General features: G+C 45.6%; 1 protein-coding gene across 4 annotated transcripts in view; it reads left to right on the top strand.

Moving 5' to 3' along the window:
• The window catches only part of LOC116939349 (F-box only protein 34-like), a 52352-nt gene that overhangs the window by 18001 nt on the left and 16590 nt on the right, over nt 1-17761 (top strand). For 2 of the 4 annotated variants that reach the window (XM_076065160.1, XM_032947585.2), the window contains exon 1: nt 4281-4397. The exons of the other annotated variants lie outside the window; for them this stretch is intronic. The gene's annotated coding sequence lies outside the window, so the exon portion shown is untranslated. Of the gene's footprint in view, nt 1-4280; nt 4398-17761 lie in introns of those variants that run through there. 4 annotated transcript variants of the gene reach the window in all.

Here is a 17761-nt window from a genome sequence, read left to right as displayed (position 1 = left end):
TTCAGCAAAAATGAAACTCGCCTTGGAGCAAGTTTGGTGAAAAATACTATTTAAAATGTTTATTTTTAATAACATTGCTGTAACCAGTAAGTGTATATGCTCAGCATGTACATAAGCCTGTATTTGTGTTTTTGTAATTTCCCTCACGTGCATTTCTTTGTGCGATCGAATCGATTCCCCCATCACTGTCGAGGATGCCTTAATAAACTGGCTTCACGGCTTGTTTAGTTTGTACATTTGAACCTTATGGCGGATTCCCGGGGAGTCCCGAATAAACGGAAGTCAAAATCATAATCAATTTATTTATTTTGTGCGACTCTGTCCCACTGCGCACATAAACGCCGCGACCCACCAGAAATCAATCCTCTCCTCGTTCTTCACCAAGCACCCGTCGTTGCCAAAATTGCCATCGTCATAAACAAAACTCTGAAACGTTGATTAGCGCATCGTGTAGAACTCGTCGAGAGGAATAGATTGCCGTGTCGTTCGCCTTCAACAGACATGAAATGACGTCGCAACGCAATTTATGCGAGAGCCGGGGGCTTATGGGACCGCTATAAGGTTCGTTTGGATAATGCTGTTTATGATCTATACTTATTTCAATGGAATTAGATTGAGATAATCTCGTATTGTTTGTATAAATCAACTGTTATGTATCTCCCAGCTTTCCAGCTTTCTCAGGGCTGAGAAATTGGCGCAACATTATTTGTGTGTTGTCCATCTTATTTTATATTGGCAATTATTTAAGTAAATAAGATTTACAGCCCTTTGTAAAGTGTCTTCCCTCACCGCGTCCGTCACAGGGGTTGTTTGACCGTACTTCACTCAACTGGCCAGTGCGGTTTGGTGAATGGTGGTGGGGGCAGGACAGGTTCAGATGTCACCCGATAACTGATGCGAGTCATGGCTGAGAATACAATTCAGGTGGCCTGGTTAATAGCACAGTGCGCTAACCACCGCACCACTTCTCTACCCCCACAATTAATTTTAGACTCGACATTCCTTTGGACACAAGTTGAAAGAAGTGGTCTTGCTAATGTCTGTAGGATCGGCCAAAGCGCATCCTCAAATTGCAAGATGTTAACTCTTCGTACGGGCTTCAACAGTGCCAGCAGCACACCCTGTTAAACACTTCACCAGAATGGAGATGCGCATAGTGTGCTCATGTTTCACTACACGGAGAATGCTGTTTATTATCTATATTTACTGTAATGGCTGTTCAATCTTAGGATCTTGAGATACCGCAGCGGCTTGGGGAGTCATTCATCCAGCAGTGGATTGACCTTGGCTGATGATGATGACTAATGGCATTGGTGTCATATCGAAGTGGTTTAAGTTGGAGCGCTTTTTTGTAAAGCCTTGTTAAGCACGGTTGTGAGCTGGAGTCAAGATACTCTACAAATCAATAATAATTTCATGTGCTGTCTTTTTAAACACGTACTGATTATGATTGTTGGCCTTCCGCGCCTCTGATTAGCACGATTGCCTACGTTTGGTGCGAAAAAGGTCAACATACGTACAATGCATTGCCACACTAAGAAACAATTTTTACATAAATTAAAAGTGCGTCGTGGCTATCAGCCACGTGTGCGAACTTTGAGCAGCACAAGCCTCTGCTGAACAGGCTGGTAAAACGGGGTGTTTTGTAGTGCCTTTAGCCTGTACGCTTATTGGGCAGTGCATTCTAATATAGTATAGCGCTTCATATTCAATCTGATCACCATCATCATCATCAGCCATGATGCGGGATGAATCCCCCCTCCCACGCCATCTCCATCCCATGCCATGCCACAATTATTCTCACTCCTGTCTACAAGCCGATCCCACGACTCCAACTCCATGAGGGTTGTCCATCTCTTTCGCGTGTTTTACTCCTCTGGTTACCATTCTGTGACCATTTTCGTCTGTCGGTCATCATTTATTCTCGCCGTGCATCCTGCCCAAGCTCACTTGCCTTAATCTTTCCAATTTGTGTGTCGTTTCCCCAATCCATGTATTCCTCTTCTTGTCTCTCATTGTAATTTCAAACCTGCATCAAGCTAGCCTTCCTTACACACTTTTCAGCTGTTGTTACATTTGCATTTACAAGTGTCTGTTTCTGATCCATTTGTCATAGCGAGTAATAATGCACCGATTGCAAACTTCGTCAGACATACGTGTATGTTAAGTACTGTACGAAGGCTAATTCTCTCCCTGCAAAGAGCCAACCAATCAGCCAATGCTGTGACCTCACAATGCACGTGTTTCGGCGTAGGTATTTGGCAGTCGGGTACGTTCCCATGGGTGTGTGCAGGGCTGGGATAATTTGGAAGGTTTATGTTGAATCGCAGTGTACTTTCAGCACTGGAGTGATCTCAATCCTAAATAGTAAGTTCTCATACATTCCAACATGGACTTTATTCCCTTTGTCATTGAAATCTGAATTGTTTGGTATAATTTCCACGGTAATGTGACCTTAGCACTGTAAAGTATTTTAACTTGTTGCGTTTACAATAAACAAAAAGTCTGGTTTACATCCATTAGTGTAGTATACGTTTAGTGTATGACCCATTTCAATGAATTCGAATTTCAGCGGCCACTTTTGGCGGCCACGAGCCGCCGAAATTCTCAGGGCTTCTCAGCGTTTCACGCCTCGCCCGTCGCCCTCACAAATGTCCTCTCCCCCCCCCCCAATGTCTGCAGATACTACTGACTGTTGTATGTAGGGTGTTGTGTAGGCATATATGCCTACAACATACTTTTTTTGGGAGGGGGGTCGAGAATTCTTGTAAACCTGTTGGATCAACCCCCACATCGGTGTGGGGGGAGGGGGGCACTTTCCATAACTTTTTATTTAGGCCTTCTGAAACGCTGGGCTTTTTTCATAGATATTCTTGTAATTTGCGCGTGCAGTTCTTTATTTATGTCCTGCTATAACGCTGTCAGTCTATTTGAAAGAAAGTGCTCTGATATTTTTAGCGGTGCTGTAAAATGACCTAACGTGTTCATGCAACAGTACTTATACACATTCAATGACCGTCTCTCCGCGAGTGGGGTTCTGAGTGCACGTAATTAGCGACTCTTAACGCCGTGCACAGAGGCTGCCCTCTGTGTGTGTGTGCTGACTTTAAATGGGTCCAGGGCGTGTGTGACGGTCGGATACGTGACGTTGAAACTTAACGGTGCGGTGCATTCGAACGCGCAGCACTCGCCGTGTTCGCAAGCACGCTGCGCCCCGCCAATAGTTGGGCTGACACGAGGCTTTGAGCCCTGCAGGGAGTGAGTGGTATGTATTGGCTCGTGCCCTCCTCCCTTCACGTTCGCTGTTGGCAGACAGGCAGAGAGCGTGGAGCCAGCCGCTGATGTATGGCGGAGGCGCTAATTCGGTTTGATTTATTCATACTGTATGTGATAGCAGCTAAGAAGTTCCAGGGGTGTCCTCCTGTGGGTTGGTGGCGATGCCCCCATGCGCTACTGTTGGGCTCCGCAGAAAGTAACTCTTTTTTTTTAAAGTCACGAGTCGCCCCGCCGTCTTACACATACATGCAGGCATCTCCCCATGGTTTAATTTACCGCCACGAAACTCACAGAGCGACCTCGACATGCATTCACTGATATATTTCGTTGGGACCCTGTATCGTGGTAATGTAATAAACACAGTTCTGCTCATTGGAGCAATTTAATGTCGGTCTGGTGATTTATGGCATCATCCGTGCATGAACCTCGGACGTAATATCCCGTGGCGGCTGCTGACGATACGCAATGGCTTATTAAAAGTGACATGGAGTGGGGGGCGTCATTCTGGCCCAGGGGCAGGACTCCCGACCCCTTGTTTAGGCGCGTGGACGCCACGGTTTATGGGGAAATTCACACGACGCTGACCCTCGTGTCGCCGGTCAGCCCCGTGTTGTCTTCTTGCTCACAGCCTCAACGCAGGCGCGCCGTTGGCTGCCCACAGGTTATTATTTCGCCCGAACCGGTTTGGCCATTTCTCGCTGAGCCTGTAGCCGGCGGGCGCATGATAAAGGCTTTAAAGCAGTGGGGACGGCGGGACAAGGCAGAGCGAGGCGGGCGGGCGGGGGCGTTTGCTTGAGCGGAGGCTCGGGACTCCGCTACCCCCGCCCCCTCCCAATCCTCACTGGTCCTTATAAGGGAATCGCCGCAGCCAAAGCGCTCCCATTGGTTCGCGAGCGCGCCGGTGTCCGCCGGGCCGAAGGGAGGGGGGGAGGGTTGTGGGTGGGGCCTGGCGCGCGTGGGGCGGCGCTTACAGCGACCGCTCGCTGGTGGGCGGGGGGGGGACCTCAAGGTGGGAGGAGTTGGCGGCTCGTGGGGCGGGGCCTCGTGCAGAGGGCGGGGCGTCACGCTTGTCTGGGAGCGAGCCGAGTGAGCGGGGCCCGCGGCCCGGGGCGAGGCGCGAGGTACGTGGCTCGCGGGCCGGTGGCGGCCAAGTGTGGCCTGAACGCCGGTGTGTCTCTCCCCCGCCACCACCACCACCACTATGAGAGAGACGGCAGGGTGCTTGCTGGGTGCCGAGCCATTAGGCCCGTAGCGATCGGCTGCTCGCGAATGTTCACTGGTCGAGCGGCTTGCGCAATGCCTCTCCCCTCTTTGCAGCCACCCACCCACCCGTGTAAGGTTTTTGTTGTTGTGTCATGGTTCAGTGGCCTGTGCCTGAGAGGTGTGCGGCGAGAGCTGTTGGCCGAGAGTACACGAATGGTAGACAGCCCTTGTACAGTCCACTGCCGGACGAGCGGTCCTCCCTACGCCGTGCAGGTTGTTTGACCGTACTTGACGCTGCTCCGGGCAGGTTGGTGAAGGCGGGGAGTGGGGGTGCATAGACGTGGAAGCATAGAAGTACGGTACAGTACTTGATTGTGTTGACACTGCAGTTTGTGCAGAACTACGTAGTCGCACCACGTATCAGCCGATAACACAACAACTTGTATGGGATCATGGTGGTCACCCATGTTAATACTCCACCCCGCTTAGTTTCATATTAATAGCGAGATGGGATACATTCGGGGTGATGCGGTCCGTGTGTGCGACTCGTTCTATGGGGCCTAACTGCTTGAGTATGGGTCACCCACCCAACGAGACGCTGTGTGTGCTGCTGTTCGCCAATGTGGCTGTTGTTTTCGCGGAATTACATTGGCTATCGCGGTCAGCAGTAGCGGCCGGTGTTTGCGCTGTCAAGTGTTGTAGATTTTGTGTTTAATATGGCATAATTAATTGGTTATCGTTACAGTGCAAGTCCAGCGGCAACCCATACAGCGCGAAGGGCACGCAATGCTATGTTTTGATTCCGCAGTAAACAGCAAATGTGTAACATCATGAATTTCATCCCTTTGTAAAATTGACCGGATGAAGACATTTCTATACCACCGTGTCCAGTCATGGGCGACGTTTGGCTACTTTAACCCACCCTGGTCCGTGTGGGTTGAATGGCGGTGAGTTCAAGACGGCTTCAGCTCGCCACTGAAAGCTCACATTACGGTGGCGGCAGTCGGAACCGCTACACTTTGCTGAACTAACCCCCACTGCTGTACAAATCGGCATGGTGTGTGCCGACTTTCCCACTACACACGCAGTGTGGGGCAGCGTCAACGTTTGTGGTGGATAAGGAGAGGACAGCCAAGACTTGAGCTGCCCGGGCAGCAGCCGGCCCAGATAAGGTGTCGCCAGGCGTCCCACCACCCGCCTGCCCGCCTGCCCGTCACTTCAGTAATGAGATTGTGTGCTGCACAACAGCGCAGGCAGAGATGTGAGTCGCATCTGACCCGGGGCAGCGCTGTCGCTTACCGCACGTGTGCAGTTGTCGCTGTTTTAAGCCGCTGCCCGGCACGACACGACACGGAAGGAAACGACTGAGCAGAGGAGCCAATTAAAACGCGGTAGAGTGTGGTGGAATCGCTTGAAATGCGTCGATGAAGATCGTGTACCTGGCATGTGATTCCATGGTATGCTGGGGCAGTTGTTACGTGGCGACTTCTTTGTTGTGTTGGGTGAATGCTTTTCTTTGAAACGGTCCTACGGGTTGAGCCTTATTACAGAGGACCTCTTGTTATGTGGGATGCTAACATCTGTAAGCAGGCAGTGTGAAGCGAGAACAGACTGGCACCCTTGGCACATCGAGATTACTAGTGCCTCTTAGAAACTGCGTGGAACCTCCACTTGCTGCGGACAGGTGCGAATCTTTGTGCAATACTTTTATTTAAACTAACACTGTACATAACATAGTGTGATGCACTCCATGTACAGACCCTTGTTAGTCCGCTGTTTAATGAGAGCCTCCCCAAGCATTGCAGGTTGTGGGTTTTTTTTACCATGCTGCATAGGTTATCACAGTTGCGCTGTGCATAGCTCTTGAATGTGTTTTCAAGTTGCACCACGTTGTTTTTGGTGTGATGTTCGATATTTTACTTCCACGTGCTGTTCGAGCTTCTTCAGTAACTGCCGAAGCCCTGAGAGCACGTGGAGCTTTTTTTTTTTTCCAATATTTTCAATTGCTGCTCTGCGTTTTGTGGAGGAAGAGAGCAAAGATCAGAAGTACAATCTAATAATTGAATTTCCAGAGCTGTGCTCTGCTCCTTACAGGCTATACATATTCTCTGAATTATAAGACCGATTTTTCCTTATTTTAAGCAAAAGTATTGGGTGTGACATTTAAACCAGTAGGAGTCACCACATTGGTACAACTTTATTTATACCTGGCACAAGTGTTGCGTCCAGAAAGCGTGTTGCGTCCAGAAAGCATGTTACTAGTGTGGTGACGTATGTTGAGTCACAATGGCGTTACGCCAGCTATTGAGAGAAGAGTGTAACTGTACGTCTTAGAGCCTCTCTCTGTCACCAGAGTACGTATGGCATACGTGACAGCCTAGGTGAACCCAAGAGGGCACGTGACCTGCAGAGGATAAGGCCGGGGGCCAGAAGGGGACCCAAGTTCAGTTTCAGTTTCTTTATTTTGGTATAGCCCTGTGAGCCATTCGGCTCTTGAATCGGGTGCAACCACAACAAACAAACAAAAAAACACGAACAAGAAAAACATCTTAAAGTGACTATGTGACTGTGCAAACAGAAAATCCATGAAAGAAAACAGAAAAAATATTCCTGAAAAAAGCACCGTACACCAACGCTGTGTGCAAAAAATCCCAGTGGGATGCAAGTCAAACAACAACAACAACCACAAGAAAACTTAGATTATGGCCATCAGTCTAACTCCGTACTACAACAAAACAAACATGTCCAAACCAAAAAACGTTTTCGAAATCACCAAAAAAAAAAGCCATAATTGCAACGTAACAGTGATCACAGGGACTGTGAACGAATTTTTACAATAAACTGCATAAATAACATGTAACACCAAATCCTAGAGCCAAGTGGTAGGTGATGTAAGGTCCCAGAACCTTCTGGGAAGATCCTGAAGGGGGCGCGGTCAAGCGTGGAGGAGCGAGGCCATGCTCAGGAGGATAAAGGGGCAGTCCCGGGAGCGTTCTTGGCTGTCTTCTGGAATCAACCCGCCGTGCTACGCTCTTCGGTCTTTGCTCTTCGGGCTTCGATCGTCACATTTGACATCATGGGTCAGGCAGTACTTTACTGACCTGACCCCTTTATATAGTGACCTTGTTGAGGTCTGGCTCCGTGGTAGTTACCACATAGTTATCCCGAGTGTTTATGTAGTTACTCTGTTGGGGTGTATAATAAACGTGTTGCCTCCAAGTTATAAGTGTCTGCCTCCGTGGGACCCACGACACTAGCAGGCTGTTAATCTAAATTATTAACTGAAAATGTAAAGAACACATTGTGTGTTTTGGAAACTATTTGTTTTTTATGATCAGGGAAGGGATGGAGCAGTGATAACATTGCTTTGGTGGCCCCCTGATGAGTACATGTATGTTTAGTAGTAATGTGCCATGGGATGCAGTGGTCCGTTTTACTGACTAAGCAAACGTAAATTTCGATTTAAAGCTTTCGTGATTGCAGGGATTCATATTCTTGGTTCTTTCGGTAAAGTCATGTAGAAGGGAAATAATAGAATAATAAAAATAAAACATAATAATTACGTTTTATTATTTTTACATTATTTTATTCTTTCCCTTCTACGTGACTTTACCGAAAGAACCAATAATATAAGCAAAAGTCATTTACTTGCCTACGTAGGCAGTCAAAAGATTAGCGTCTGATCGCATTGTCAATTAACCATAGTCTTAAACATAGCAAGGTGTGATATGCAAAAAGAATGTATTGTCAACATATGTGATGGACACACCTTCACAGCATTCCATGTTTCACTGATACAAGACTTATATTTGGCAAAAGTGCATTTCATACTTGGCTAACACATCTGCCATTAATTAGCATGAACTCAATAGCACTTGGACATCTGGTTTGTTGCTCCATGTTGTATTGGGGAAACCTTGGTAGGATCTCTTGTCATTAGGGTCTGCACGTCAGTGGCAGGAGTCACAGAAGCCTGGTGTACAGTATATCGGCATGGCTGACTCGGAAACCCAAGCTGCCCACCTCGATAGGAAAAGTCTTGTGTGCAGTGGTCACAAGCAGCTCGCACATGAGAGTGGGAAGTTCACTGTCGATATATCGAAATGCGAGCCTCAGAAAGGAACCGTGTGGTTCTGCGTTTGTGATCTCTATCTCATGCCTGCAGGTTGAACCTGATGACTGTTGTGGCTTTTTCACAACCTGTGAGCATGGTGAAGTCGTGGCAGAATAGAACAGGGAAGTGTTCTGTATACTGTATTGTGAGTCCATTATGGGCTTGATCATTTCTACCAGTACCATAGTTTAGATTTACAATGTGGGATGTGTTTTGTACCATTAAAACGATACACACTGTAGCGATGCATGTACCACTCCACAAGCACATGGTAATTCCCACCAATCATGGATGTCTTTACTGATTAGGCCAACAGTGCAAAGTCTTACTGCTAAATGGTCATGATGACAACTAGCTGATGTCTTTTCGAGTGCTACGTTCCCACGGGCACTCAATTGCCTGGATTCCCACAGGCCGCCCAGCTCACTGATGTAGCTCCTTTGCTGAGGAGACTGTCCACTTTCAGCTTTGGCGGTGGTTCACAGGAATACTCCTGGAGTAGACCAGCATGGCTCGGGTCCTGTCCCATTGTGGGCTATCGCCTCCATCCACAGCCAGGGATAGCGATGGTATTTTATTTATTTTTAACGAGTTTCAGCTTGTGTGTCAGCTTCGGCTGTTTTTGTAATTTTCGCCCTTGAAGCTGACCTGAGACGGACACCATTAACATTGTGCATCTTTTCTGCGTCTCCCTCGTGATGTCACAACTAGTTCCGAGTTTGGATTTACTGAAAGCGGGAAGCCCCCCTTAGTAAAGGGAGATTGTGAGTGGGTTGCATGGCGTGGATACAGCCCATAATAGGGTTGAACGATTTGGGGAAAATATCTAATTGCGATTTTTCTGACATTGCGATTTGATTTGCGATTAGATTTTTTAAAGTGAAGCTTCAGTTCAATATTCACTGTGTAATAGATTTAACACATGTGATGGAGCATGACCACATGATACCTGCAAAATATGAACTGCTCTTTATATTGTAATGCAAGGATGCGAACTTAAAAGATATGAATTGCTTCCAACATGTATTTATTAAAATGTTTTAATTTAAATAGAAAATCAAACATAGAACAATTGTTAAGTTAAATAAATAAATAAAGCAAATCTGAATAGCAAATAAAACAATTCCAATAAGAAAGTAACAGGACTTTTCAAATCGCAAAAAGTCGCAGACTTTGCGATTTGCCTATCGCATTGTTTAAATTTCGATTTCGATTTGAAATCGATTAATCGTTCAGGCCTAGCCCACAGGCTTCCAAGGGGATCCGGGCTCAGCCACTCACTAGTTCCCAAACCAACCAAGCGTTCTAGTATCTGCTCATGGGAACGCAGCATTAGACACCACATGGGGATTTGAAAATGCATGGAAGCAAGATGATCAATATTGATTTTAACCAACCTGCAATGTCAGATTTTTGGAAGGATTACATAAGCAGAACATTAAATTAACTAGCTTGTGAAATGCATATGCTGTACATATACAAATAAAAGTTAGGTTTAAGGTAATGTACAACAGAACATATTTTACTTGGCTCTGCTTTCCCAATGCATGCTATGTATGTACAAATCATTAAAGTTATATTGTACAGGATCATTATTCCCTGATTCCAAAGCACTGCAAAAATTATTGCGCACATATTTCACGTCCGTGTCAAGCTGCTGGATAGCACTCTAGCTCATTTTAGCTGAATGTTGAATATAGAACGCAAAACTGAAATAACAAAAAATCGATGTGGCTCTGGCTACAACTACGTCCACTAATGGTCTATAAAAAAATGCAGGGTAACTGCTAGAGGAATAATCTTTAAATTAGAGTTCCGTTCGAAAAGGCAACTTTTTGTATATAATCCAGAGTGATTGGTGTTGTCCTTAATAACGCGACAACCCATTAAAATTAATTGAATTTGAAAGGTTACCCATGTCACTAGTTAGTAAAGGGCAATGTTCTACAATGTATTTAGTGGATACACTTTATTTTTTTATTTAAAGCTTTCATGACTGCAGGGATTCATATTCTTGATTATTTCGGTAAAGTCATGTAGAAGGGAAATAATAAAATAATTTGATTGTTTTAGATTTTTATTATTTGATTGTTTCCCTTCTACGTGACTTTACCGAAAGAACCAAGAATATGATACACTTTATACTCTTTGTTTTTTTTTCCGGTAAAGTCACGTAGGTAAAATAAAAGAAAACAATTAAATTACGCCGTTTCGGAGGCAACACAAGCTTCCGTCTTCAGGTGGAACAGTCACAGCAAGATCGCTGCATCAAGTGGAGAGGCTCTGAGAGCCTCAAGCTTAAATACAGGTTAAGGGGGGGGGGGAGGAGCCAAGTAAGGGGCATTGATGGGGTACGGGGCTAAGTTAATCCGTCTTTTGTTATGTTGAGGGTGCGGTGGATCCGGTGGGTCACTGCACGGGGGCAATGGAAAAATGGAAACAAAAATTGAAAAGTTCGGAAAGAATATGCTGCATGCTTATAAGGTAGCTAAAGTTTTGACTTGGTTTATGACATCTTTCCAGTGGTTGCTTAATTTAAAACCATCCTCTCGGTTGAAGTTGTGTCTGTGTTTGTATATCTGGATGGCTTCATGGACAAATCTTTGGTAATAACCGGGAGGTTTGCATAGTACTTTGGTATCGGAGAAAACAATGTCATGAGAACCCGCTCTCAACACAGCGGATTCTCATGAGAGGAAGGCCGCTTGTGTTGTGGCCGAAACGTCGTGAGAATTTTATTATTTTAATTTTTATTATTTTATTTCCATTCTACGTGACTTTACCGAAAGAACCAAGAAGATGCTAATCTCTAATCTCGAGCAATACAATGGCTTCGTCAGCACCGTAACCGTGGAGTTACATTAACAGATTGACATGCTATTCTCTAGCAATACAATGGCCGAGGTATACCTAGCTCTGCAATCTTACATTTACTTGCAAATTCCATCCCTAGCCCCGCCCACTTACCCTTGGGTTGTACCCATCTCAAACCTTCATAAGCTATGGCTGCAGTAGCTCTCTCGCTATTTTTCGTCCTGCCTCAGCAGTCCGCCTGCTCTATTTTTTTCACCTGAAGACGATTGCTTGTGTTGCGATCGAAACGTCGTGATTTTTTTATTTTATTACTTTTCTATCTACGTGACTTTACCGAAAGACCCAAAGAGTACAACCTTTTTATTTCAGAAAGGTTTATTGTGGGAAGCCATGGTGTAGTGCTTAGTTCCCTGCACATTGAACCAGGGCACCTGGGTTAAATCCCCCTTTGACTACTTCACACTGACCAGCAATGTGAATTATGGTTAACATCCCCCCAGCAGTGGATTAACAAAGGGCTGTAAATGATTGTTTAACACATATACAATCGGGACTGATTAGGAAGGCTTCTTCACTGGTTTTAACCATGTAACGTATTCTGATAACCTTGTAACTTCTGTCTATTTTAACAAGTTAAGGACACTGCTAATAATCCTAGAATGTGCCATGAAACCAAGTACATTTTAGTACATCTAGAAAACGCACACATACGGAAAGGTTATATATTTTCGAAAATTTTCCCTACATTATTAAAAAAGATATTTCTGATTGCGTAGTGGAACAGCGACAAACTAGAAGTGTTAAACAACCATAATAATAAAAAACTGATTTGTGAAGGTTGGTACCTTCCTGTTTGGAAAAGCTGTTCACCCGGGCACAGAGCCCATTCCTTTGTGTTTCTGGCTGCTTTGGGGCACAAGGCTGCCTGCCCCGTACAATCACACTGGTAGCCATGTTTGAACGTACACAAGCACGGGATAAGGATATACAGAGTGGCCGACGCTTTCTGTAGCCGAGTTCCCATGAGCACGTTATAGGCCACATTCTCACAACAGCCTGCGATCTGTATCCAGACCAAGCAACCTATTTGTGTGGATTTTTTGTTTTGCTAAGGGGTCTGCCGTTGTCAGACAGACTGCACTCGGAATCGGTGAAAATGTTACAGGTTCAACACGGAAGAGACTGACCTATTAATGATGCCTGTAGCATAGGTTAGACTTCAAAGCCATGTTCTTATTATAAAACATTCAGGAATTTGTACGTATTATATTGGGACAGCATAAACTAACCCAAGTGTATGTTAAACGTGTTTGAATGCCATTCGCAAGGGGTTGAAGTGTATGGAGAGGAAGGGCTGAGCCCACAACTCATATTGGGACGACCCATGCTGTACTGGACCCTTCAAGGAATGCCTCGACACGAGTTGGAAAGGCCCGAAGGAATGCAGCATGCGTCAGCTGATCCGGCCTGATGCTCTATGCGTTTGTTCTATTACCAGTTGTAGTCAGGTGTCTGACCAATATCATCCACAGACAATTTGGCACCAAAATCTGCTGCAACTTGGGAGGTTGCCATGGGGAAGGGAGGGCCAAAGGTGGTACAGGCTAGTAAACTTCACCAATATAGTGTGGCACAACTCACTTGGGCTTGGAGGTTTAATGGCAGCCATTAAGCAGTCTTCTTCTTTTGCACGGCTAATGTAGATGCAGAGCAACAACTACAATTTCACATTCAGGTGGTCACGCCAGTTAACTGCGTCAGTAGTAGCGGGGTGTATCATCATCGCTGTGATGTCTTTTTCGTGATTGTGGATCGGCCATTGCGTCGTGATAGGTTGTATGGTCTGTTCTGGATGACCACAGTCGCACAACAATGGAGTTTTTAATTTTCCATTTGTGCATCAGGTATCTGCCATGGTTGGTGCGGATGTGGTTCAGGGTGGACCATGAGCTTCGTGGACGATCAAACTCAGGGTTCTTCTGCATTGGGTCTTTCACAAGATGTTTGTTTGCAAGTTCTTTTGAGCTTTACTCAACTCTCCAAGCTTCATTGCTGTTAAACTTGCACTGTTGAAGGTTAAGTCATGGGTCCAAAAAGGTTTTGCGTCACTTCAAGCGATGCCGGGGGACATTTTTAAGGTCCTGACGAATGGGAAGGCAACTGTTTTCCTTGATTCGCAGGAGTTTCCAGAGGGTTGCAGCATTTTGGTAGATGGGTGGGCGAGAGATTTGTGGCCAGCCAGGGTGTTGGGGTCGACTTGAGGATTCCAGTGATACACACCATTGCAGTGTTGTTCAGTTGGACATCAACAAGCCAAGTGTGACCTTGGTCCATACTGGTCCACACTACTCGAGTCCAGAGTACACAAAGGCCATTGTTGATGTCTGTAGCACTGGTGCTGATTGTTGCTCCCCAGCTTGTTCGTGCCAGTTTCTGGATCAGGTTGATCCCTTGTTTTGTTTTGGTCTTGGCAGCTATCTTTTTCAGATGGTCACTCCGAGATATGTCGGAGTGTGAGTCGTGTCGCACAGTGTTGCCGCAGGGCACTTTCAGAGTGTGCTTGGTGCTCCTTTATCAAGATGAGATGCAGTAACTGTTGTTTTGTGGGGATTTGGCTTGAGCCTCAATTTCTGTAAATATTCCTCCATCGTGTTTATGTCTTGGTTCAGAGTGGATTCGATGTTGTTAAAAGTGGCTGCTTGTGTTGCCAGGGAAAGGTCATCTGCAAATACCAATTTGCGTAACCTGGTTGTTGGCATGTCGCTCATATAGACATTGACGAGCATTATTGGCACGAGTACTGAACCTTGTGGCAATCCATTATTGAACCGGGGTGAGCTGGATTTGTTGCCCATATAGACACGCAGTCACCTATTGCTCAGCATCGTTTCAGGTGTATTGTTTGAGGCAGGGAATGATCCTTGTGAGCTTATCAAGCCCTTAATCTAGACTGTCGTTGGCCGATGAAAAATCTTCAAAGGTTGCGCTGGTCTTGGATTTATTCTGGAATCTGACCTCAGTGTGTGTCGCAAGGGCCAAAATTTGATCACAGCAGCTGTGTGGCCGAAATCCCGCTTGTTCTTGAGGGATTACTGACTCAACGAGGAAGCTGACTCTCCAGAGGATGATGCTTTCCTGAAGTTTATCGACCATGCACAGGAATGGAATGGTATCGACCTATAGCTTCCCAGGTCTTCAGTTTGCTTGTCCGGTTTGGGTATGGCAATGACCATCGCCTCCCGCCATGCTTTTGGGATAAATCCAGTTTTCTTGGTTTTTGTGTTCAGGTTTGCCAGCCATTGGAGTCCCCGAGCGCCTAAGTGATGGAGGAATTCTGGGGGGATGCCATCTCTGCCGGCAGCCTTTTCTTTCTTCATTGCATCCAGACCCTCCCTCACTCCCACTGTGCTGTTGGCATTGTGGTGTTAAGCAAATTAAGCAGTCACTCATGGTCTCTGAGGTGGAAGATTTCCTTAAAACAACCCGGAAGGGAGAATCCTGTGCCTTGGCAGGGGTCATTAGGGCAGGTATTTTCAGAGGAGCACTCGTCTAAGGACTTGGACTCCATGAGCATGTACATTTGTGTGGTGGTATGAGTTTGACTGTAGTCTGTGTCGTGCCTTACTGTCTGCCAAAGTGGTGGCTTCTGCTGCGTTCAGTGGCTTGGCCAAATATGGCGCAGTGCGGGTTTCCATTCAAGCAATGTATTCGGAACTTCCTGGTGCTTTGTTCTGGACGGACCAATGACCCTGCTGTTTGAATCACTTTGTGACTTGCTCTCTCATTGTCTTATAAAAAGTTTGGGCTACATCTCTGAGAAACATTTACCTTATATAGGTCTTTTATAGAGAAATGTGAAAGTCGACTGTAGTAAAGTGTTTTCATTCTGCTCCGCTACACCATCGCCAACACAATCCTTTAGAGTTTTATTCTGTGTTAGTGTTGTTCTTGGCCATTACTTTAGCACACATAATGGGGGGAACTTTGGGCACTACTGTGCCCAATGCCTTACTTAGCTGCGCTTTATGAGAGTGAATGTATTCTTGTCTGTTGGAGGTATTTTTCAACCTTGTTTTTGAGCTACAAAGTGCCACTGGCATATGCTTAACAACAAGGAATCCCTCATTCATAAAAAAAAAATAAAGCCACACTCTCATATTATTATGAAAGACCCATTTTCTTCCCTGCATGGAAAGAATGCTTATTGGAATACGTCAAGTGTCGTTGGGGATTGAAACATGAAAACGAGGCTCATGGGGTCCCTCATTGATTAAACAGAGCTCTTACAACAACAGCACATTTTGTGATGGGCTGCACAATTGTAAGTTGCTGACAACATAATGCCGTGCAAGCGCGACGCGTTGGCACCAGCAGGAGCATCTCCTCGCCGAGCAATCCAATGGGGATTTTGTTTCCCTGCATTCGCTCGCACGCACGTTGTGGAGGAAGCTGTAATATGGCAGAGTTCCGCTGCCAGGTGGTGGGAAGAGGTAGCGAAAGAGTAATGAGGTTTTAGGCTGAGGAAAAAATCAATAAAATAACTGGCACCACTCAAATTTTGTCAGCCTTCTAGGCTTCTTCCTTCCAATGCATTGGGACACACCCTGGGACGACATCAACCGGGCAGACGGAGCGCTGAGATTACCTCGTGTGCAGGAACTAGATGGATTGTTGTTTTGCAAGACCGTAAAAGGTGATGGACAGGTTGGGTAGGCCTTGAGCTCGAAGTGGACAGCTCATGGCGAATGTTGAGATAAGAGGACATTGAAAGTTAATTTACCGTGGTAAAGATTTGCTGTTTCTCTGGAGTCCACACCCCAGCTGAATTGCTGTGCCTGTTGAGGAGGTGGTCACCTGGGGAAATCCCAGAGGCGGGCCGTTGGGGCCAGCAAGGCCTTCTCTGCTGGCCTAGAGATTGTCAGAATCAGAATTTTTTTTTATAATTTAATCAGTCTATTAACGTTATTTCATTGCTACTCTCTTCCTCAGTTGTGCTGCTTCCAGTCTAGCTCATAAATTAGAGCTTTTATCCAATCAGATTTTCCACCTGTGCTGTCTCCACCTCTCCGGGTGAAAAATCTACCCTGAGGCCTTCAGAATGTTGAGTGAATCCCCTCTGCTGTTGAAGCAAATGGGGACGATGTTGTTGATTGTCATTCTTTAAACAATCAGATTTTGAGTTTGTCATGTTGAGCGGATTCTTTGACACGCCGGAGCCTTCTAGCTGGCCTAGCCGCCTACGTCAGTATTTTTCGTGTGGCGTGATCGGAGAGCCAGTTGGCTAACTGAAGTAAAACGTAGCATCGTCTCAGATTTATTTAAACTTTCTTTCGTGACGTTTAGATTTTTTGTTTTTTTTGTGGGGAAGCCTGTTGAATCATGATTGTGTTATTTGTGTTTTACGGCATTTTTGCTTGCATGGTGGTCGTACGAGTAAATGTGACTGGTTGTTGTGAGTGTGTTCTTGTTTCTTTGGTAACGACATTGATTTGGGCTCTGCGATGTCTGTTTGTGATGCAGCATCCTGCCATACTGCGTAATAGTGGTACTTCCTTGATGGTTTCAGTCACCATGTATTCATGTCCCTGCAATTAGTGTACCGTAACTCTCATAGGTGTTGAGCCTCGTGTTAAAACACTTTATTCCACTCGATAAAGGTTACTGCCACTGTGAATATGGGGTGGTTACGTCGAATGACAATAGCCTATAGCCCTAGTGTTATGGTGAGGTTATTTGAAGGTGGTTTAATTGCGGGAAGATGGCACTGAAGGCCTAGGTGTAAACTACATGGCCCGCCACTGGGAAAGCATTGTGTGTTTTTTTTTTGCTATGGTTACATTGTGGACTCTTTTGCTGTGGCGTGTGGGGAGGCTTGCTAGTGAAGAGTTTAACAAAAGTGATTTCTCAAAAGTCGGAATAAAAAATGAAAAGGCTCTCCCTTTTTTAAGTAATATGATCCGATGAGTAATCGAGTCATGCAAGATCGGCATATTTTCAGATGGGCTTTGAAGTTCTACTTGATCGTTATTGATGTTAATATTGAATAGACTGAGAGGATTGTTCTGTTCTTGGGTCTGCTGTTACATGCGCAGATGAGTCACTTTAACCACCTATGTCCACAGCCTACAGTAATGTGTATAATACAAGGAGATCCGTTTTTAGACACCCCACATTTCTCATGACACAATCTGTGTGATGGATTGGCCAAGGTGGAATAATTGTGTGGATCCCTGCATTTGCTTGACATGAGCCCAAAGGATGATTTCTTGTGTGGTTTGATCAAAGATCGTGTGTGTGTGTGACAAACCCATAAGCTGTCAGTACCCTCGCCAATGTATCATTGAAGGCTGTAAG

Source organism: Petromyzon marinus, chromosome 6 (genome assembly GCF_048934315.1).
Source record: "Petromyzon marinus isolate PM22_M1 ecotype Great Lakes invasive population chromosome 6, UKy_Petmar_22M1.pri1.0, whole genome shotgun sequence".
Lineage (NCBI taxonomy): Eukaryota > Metazoa > Chordata > Hyperoartia > Petromyzontiformes > Petromyzontidae > Petromyzon > Petromyzon marinus.
Note: the sequence above shows the minus strand (reverse complement) of the source record. Positions and strands in the feature narration are given on the sequence as shown.